This window comes from Dysidea avara, chromosome 7, assembly GCF_963678975.1.
Source record: "Dysidea avara chromosome 7, odDysAvar1.4, whole genome shotgun sequence".
Classification (NCBI taxonomy): domain Eukaryota; kingdom Metazoa; phylum Porifera; class Demospongiae; order Dictyoceratida; family Dysideidae; genus Dysidea; species Dysidea avara.
In genome coordinates, this window is record NC_089278.1 from 37,585,969 (window position 1) to 37,592,869 (window position 6,901).

Genomic DNA, 6,901 nt, shown 5'->3' on the forward strand with positions numbered 1-6,901 from the left:
TTACAAGCCCAAAGACTCTTTCAATAGCATACAGTGGTGGGATAGTTGTTGGTGGGATAGATGGTGCACAGATTCTCCTCTCCTGCATTAATTTTAGTAGTGGAATAGTTTGAGAGTGTTCTTTATTTTTAGCCTATATAATTACAGAAAAATCTGTTTCATGAACTGCTCTAATGTGGCCAACTTGCAAGACATGCTAGCAAAAAAGTGATGAGTTATTGTTTGTCTATCCCATTGCTCCCTCAGTTTGAGCACTACCTGAGTGGAACATCAGCTAAAATGTTACATGATTTATAGATTGCTGATTACACCGATTCCAGTGTCAGTTTCAGGCCAATACTGCTGTTTTTATTAAGTATTGGAATCGGCCATTGTACTCCATGTGAGAAAATTAATAATTTTAAATTGTTTGTGTACTTGCTTATTTTACTGGTGTAATGGATGCCTGAAAGCTTCAAACATAATGCTAGTAACTACCGACAGAATTACTGATCTATGCTGAAAACTTCTCTACACATCCAAGAAAAATTGATATACAGTAAATAACTCTAATAGAGCAATCAGGTAGCAGTTTGTCGTAACTGCTTTATTAGAATATTAATTTTATAGTTGTGAGCACTACACTTCCACGTAGTGTGAAGTTACTGTGTGCAAAAGTACAACGTGATAATGGTGAAATTCAAGTTCCTCTCTGTGCAACAAATGGGATGTGCTGGAGATTCCTAAAAACAAACTTGCAGGTACCAGGCTGGTGGGGGTCAATATGCAGCAAGTTTCAATATGTTTGTGAGAATGTGCAAACAAACCTCTGCATGTGATCGTTGTACTGTAAGATAATATCAGAACATGTCTGTTATAGCCAGTTTAAATTATCATTACAGCCTGATGTTGAGCATACATCCATATGCACATAGTTAATTGCAAGACAGTTGTCAGTTACAATTATTTCCATTAGTGATATGACATGAAAAATAGCTAATAGGATGATTTACCAGTATTTGCATTTGAAATGTTTCTGCTCGACTTCATTGGTTGATTTACACTTGAGTCATACTTAGGTTTTGTAGTATAGTAAACCTCAGTTATTCTACACTCATTTATCCATACCCTCATTTATCTGAAATTGAATATACCTGTTCTATTAGAGTATCTTTAGTACAAGTGTATGTTCTATTAGAGTACTTCAACAGAACTCTGTATATATAAATGTATGGATTTCAGTTTTCTAAACAGTTCACTTATATGAACTCCTTTATCATTGCATGAGACACATTGGGGTTCAGATAACCAAGGGTCCACTGTACAACAGGACTGCTTACTTAATTTCATACACTGCATTGGTATTTCATGTGAGCCTCAATAATCAATCAACCAGCAAACAATGGGTTTCACTTGGGCTCAGTAGATATTTAGATAGTGCTTCACATATGCTTGTAGGCTTTTTAAAAATTTATTTTATTACTGTGGAAGACCTCAAAATTGAGTATAAAAAGCACACTATATTTATAAATTACATAGTAAAGATTTTAAAATGTTCTACACTTGAGGCTATGCACTTGTAAGAGCCATTGGATTTCTTATAAAAAATACTCTTTCCTTTGCCTATCAATGGGCTCTTTCAAAACAACGTACAATTTGTGTAAAGCTTGCACTATGTGAGTGTATCCACTGAACCAAAGTGAACCCCATATAGTTTGCTGATTTTGTACTACAATTACTGAGACCCACATGAATACCAAATGGTATAATATTGCAACACGCAACCCAAGTCCTACCTCTTCTGCTTCTGCATATCTACAAACATGCAACCATGAATGAATGAAAACATAATATTCAGAATTTGCAGCATTACAAATCTTTATCGTAAAATTTGACATGTAATATTAAACATAAGGAGTTGTAAGTAAGTCAGCAAGCAAGGCTTAAAAGAGGCTGAACTTTATTATTGCAAATCTAAAAGAGATGTTCCAGACCCTACTAAATTGAGCACTCGCTTGGCAATGATCTTGTGCTGTACCTAAATAAAGGTGAATGTATGCCGCTGTTTACACATTGATGCTAAAAAATTGCAATACTTATTTCCGCCAAGTGTATAGTAGAAAGAATGTTTAGTATACACTATTCTTGTGACAAATCTATCACCAAAAAGAGCAGTTTGGAGAGAAACCATACTGTCAATTAAAAAAGTGATCATTATGGTGCTACCCTTCGCATTGGATGACCCAAAAACTATGGAAGACATTGGAGAGCTACTGATTCCAATGTGCAATGGGGAATTATTGGGAAACTTGAAAATCGAGCTGCAAAAGCCAAGATATATACCACTATTCTGCTGCAATTTTATATAGCATGTGTAGTGTGGAAAGGTTTGTGCAACATCATAGTATATAAAAAGCATGTATAACTCTAACATTGTTCTCACAAAATCAGAATATAATTGTATTTCCTCTGAGGCCTAATCCTATTCTACGTGGCTGTTGCATTCAATAATATGGACTAATAGACTACACTAATTGAATTGTTACCTTTCTCAAAGCTTGATCAGGCTGTTTACATGAAAAATGAACTTGAAGAGTTCCCTTGAAGATAGAGGGTTATGCTCCACACAGACATGGATTGGATGGATCCCAAAAGTCATATAGTGCATTGCACAATGAAGTGTTGGAATGGTCTGTTACAATGAAACAAGAACATTGGCTATACTAAATTTTAGTGTTTGCTTCATGCTCTGCTAGCACCCTATACAGGTGCTGCAGAGTTTTAGTTTCCTATCAAGGAAGGAAGGAAAGTGTGATATGCTTGGAAGATGTTCATGACATTCATACACATGATATAACGGCAATTAGGGAAGTGGTGTAAAGCTGTAAACTAAGAGCCAACAACGTGGCCCAGGGACTTTGGATAGCAAGAGTAAGAGAGACGTAAACTCACATGCAAAGTGATATGGGAGGATGTGAAATTTGTGACTGATGGTAATATGACATTGTATGTATTCAAGTATGTGCATAGGTCTGTACGATATTTATGTCACAGCTATATACATTTGTGGAAACTCCTACTAGATGGCCAGAGCCTAGGCTGGTCAATGAACAAGACAACAGCACTGTTAGTAGGGACCCACAAATTATGCTTTTAACCTATTATGCTTTTGAGCAGTGCTCAAAACTTTTGCCTATTATACTCAATTTATCCCTCAGTTCCTATTAAATGTGAAGTAGAGCAAATCTTTATTTGTCAAAATGCATGTCAGAGAAAAGATCAACATATTCTAATAGAACAGTCAGGTGCTATTAGTGTTGCTGACTATTCTATTAGAGTACATCGATCTTTTTCTGTGAGTTTTGGATTTATTATGGCACAAGTATTCTGCCTATTATGCTAGCATTACGCTCAATCTTTTCAGGCACCTATTATGCTTAACATTATGCCACAGCATAGTCAGTGGATCCCTAACTGTCTGGATTTGTTATGGGCAGGCCTGTCTAGCAATGAAAATAGTACCAATAAGTGTTCATGTGAGGTGTGAACCTATATGGAGAGAAAAAAGATATACCGGTATACGTAATTGACAATATTATAAGACCCAAGCAAGATATTGCAATTGTAATTAGCACTCTAATAGTTCCATCCTTGCCATACCTTTGGTCTTTGTGGTTGCATGTGACTGAGGAATCATATGTATATTTAACAAATGGTCTAATCAATCTGTCAAAATATGGTTAAATAAAAATGTTTAATTGTACACAGTATCCGGCACAGCTGAATATGAATCTGGTAGTAGTCAACAACAACATGTACAACGCTGGTGGTTATGAAGCACTTTACATTTATTAAATAGATTCAGTTTACTGTCGTTACATGCAGTAAACTAGCAAAAGTGAAGAAGACAGTATGTTGTAGAATTTGGTAGTAGAAGGATAACACCACCGGACCAAAACAAATCTGATACTACAAACATGCAAGAGATGGAAGAAAGCACTACCCAGTTATGCTATTTACAATGTCTAGTGTTTATTTTAAACATTTAGCTAATCTTGTACGTACAATGGAGCCTCGGTTACCCAGAACCCACTTTTCCAGATTCTCGGTTAAATTGAACTACAGAAATTTAATGACTGCTCTAGTGACTGTTCTTATATGGTAGTTAAAATACTGGTATTTAAAAAAAAAATCTTTATGCTATTTATACACAGTTTCAGAGATGTTGACTTTTCAGAATAATTGACCTCCCCTGGTTCCAAGGAGTTTGGATGAACTGAGGTTTCACTGTATATATACGTCCACAACATGTAAAACCATACAGTACAGTATTGTTTACAGATCACTTGATTATTCAACACTAACATAGACCTGGAAACAGAACAAAGCAATAGTTCATCTACCTGTGTAATCTCACCACTCCCACAGCCTATTAGCTCTGAATGGTGTGACTACCATTTCACATGAAGTGTTGAACACCTTTGGCAGCACAATGGTCTCCACGCCTATCAGTGCAAACAGCCACAGCAAGTTTTTAACACTGAAACAATCTTAAATGAAAGCCCTTGTGAAGTGCAGTGATTAGCACGCAATGTAGCTTATAGCTTGTGTCTCATATGATTTTCAATTTAGTGGCAGATTTTTGTGTAAACATGAAGACATGCAGACACTACATATAGCTAATAACGTGGATCCCTTAAGATGATTGACCACACTATCTCTAAAACAGCTATTAGTGGTTTTTTGGTGTCCTAAGTAAAATCTTTCTGGATATCCTAAGGTTAGTGATATCCTCACTTGTTGGAAAAGCTGAAACATTCATTTACACCACATCTTTGATCACATATAAATTGACTCTCAAAAGCAACAGCATATCGTCTGAGCACACAAAAACTAGTATTGTTTATTTAAAAATGAAGTAGGGATGGAATCCAAGCAATAGAATCTAGTGAAACAACATGTACAAACGATGGTATTGCAACATAACACTGTGGGAAAGTCCCTACATTAACATTTAGTTTGTTCAATGTCATAGTAGCTACAGGGCTATGCTGTAATACCATCATTCGTATCTCCTGTTTCACTAGTTTTCATTGCTTGGATCCCTATACACTTCATTGTATTTTTTTAATTACACTAGTTTGTTAGTTTTGTGCTATGTATGATATTCACATGTGACTGTATTAGAATATTGAACATGGCTGTTGTATCAGGGTGGCTACTTTATTAGAGTATCTCAAGTGGGCCTCAGGCAACTAGCCTATGAGACACATGCAGTATTTTAAAGGGGCGTAATCTTTCCATCCATGTGGTGTGCCAGTCAGAGGCATGTGATCATTATGATCGATTGCAATAAATATGACTATATCATTGCAGTGCTTGTCTGCTCAATCATTATTGGTGCTGCTAAGAAGGTATGGTAAATTGTAAGAAGCAGCTACAAGTCTAGCTAGTATACTTCTTACAGCAGCATGAGCACTTTAAATATGGAAGTGTTGATATGGAAAATTATTGTCTCTGGTGAACTCGTTAACGTGGCAGCATTGTTTAGTCTCAAATTGCTGCCTCATATCACTGCAATGCTTGAACTTAAATATAAATGTTCCACCATACAGAGGACTACTCACATGTAACACAATTATTGTGATTTGTTGACTACACTATTCACCATAAGTATGTCCTCACTATTTCATGTCTACTGATTCAGGTGTCAATGTTAGGTCTGTGTAGTACGTGCCAAACACAGGTCAATGCCTCTTTCATAGTGTATATATAGCCAATCTGTATGCAAATTGAAGTGCTCCATTGCACACTTGTATAACAAAATTAATTATGATTATGTAGCCCTAGGACCTGTCGTCCTTGAATTGTCTATGTGGTGTGTGGATGTGGCATAATTTGCCTTTTTACTTCAAGGAATAGTACTCTGGTGACATTGATGTAACAGTGATGTAACAGAACAAACAATGGGGCCATTTGATTATGCGTACCAGTTCTCAGTAAGGATCATGCAAGAGCATGCATAATACTGTTACATGCCTCCTTTGCGGGTCAGCGTAGCTATGCCTAACTATTGTTTCCTCGCATAGGGGACATGAGGCAAGATACACAACTCAACTAACATTGTACTTTCTTGTTTGCCTTTTTAAGTCAAAGGCAAGCAAGACAAAAACTTCAATTGGTCAAATAAAAAGTATACCACAATTCATAGCTTAGTGTAAATGTGATTTTACTAGAAATCAACCAACAGTCAAGTGCAGTTTTTATCATTACCACGCAAAGATTGCAGTAGACTACAGGATTAGAGTGCCACTCCATATATGTATCAGGCAACCACCTTACCTATCAATCTCATGCCCCACCCCCACCCCTGGGTAGCAATACTGACAAAGCCTAGCATCAAACTCCCCAGTATAAGAAGCTTGCCAAAACCCCACTATTTCCCCACCTCAAAAGGGGTTTCATAGGGGATTTGATTTATCTATTAAAATAATTTTTGGCTGCTGTTAAAAGCCCAAGGGGTGGGGGAAAGATGTAGATGTCAAGGTGTATGGGGATCCCCAGGGATGGGGGTGGGGCTTGACATTGATAGGTGCATGTAAATACAGGCCGGTATTAGTTTACTTTAGCTACAGGTGTTTTGTAATCACTCACACTGAAAACGTCACGGGCAGCATCTCGAATTTCATGGTAGCTCTGAGACCAATACTACGATTTACGACTCTCTATCACCTTTTTGTCAGATGCATTTAGACTTGGAGTGCGTTATATAGATATTGAAGCGGCCGGTTGTGGAAGAAAAGTGTGCAGCGGCGCCGCTCACACGTGTCTAACAATTTTCGCATGCGTAACAGAAAATAACCAAATAAGGAAAGTGTTTTTTGTTTTTTTTTGGTTACAAGTAAGAAGCTGGTGAATAAGC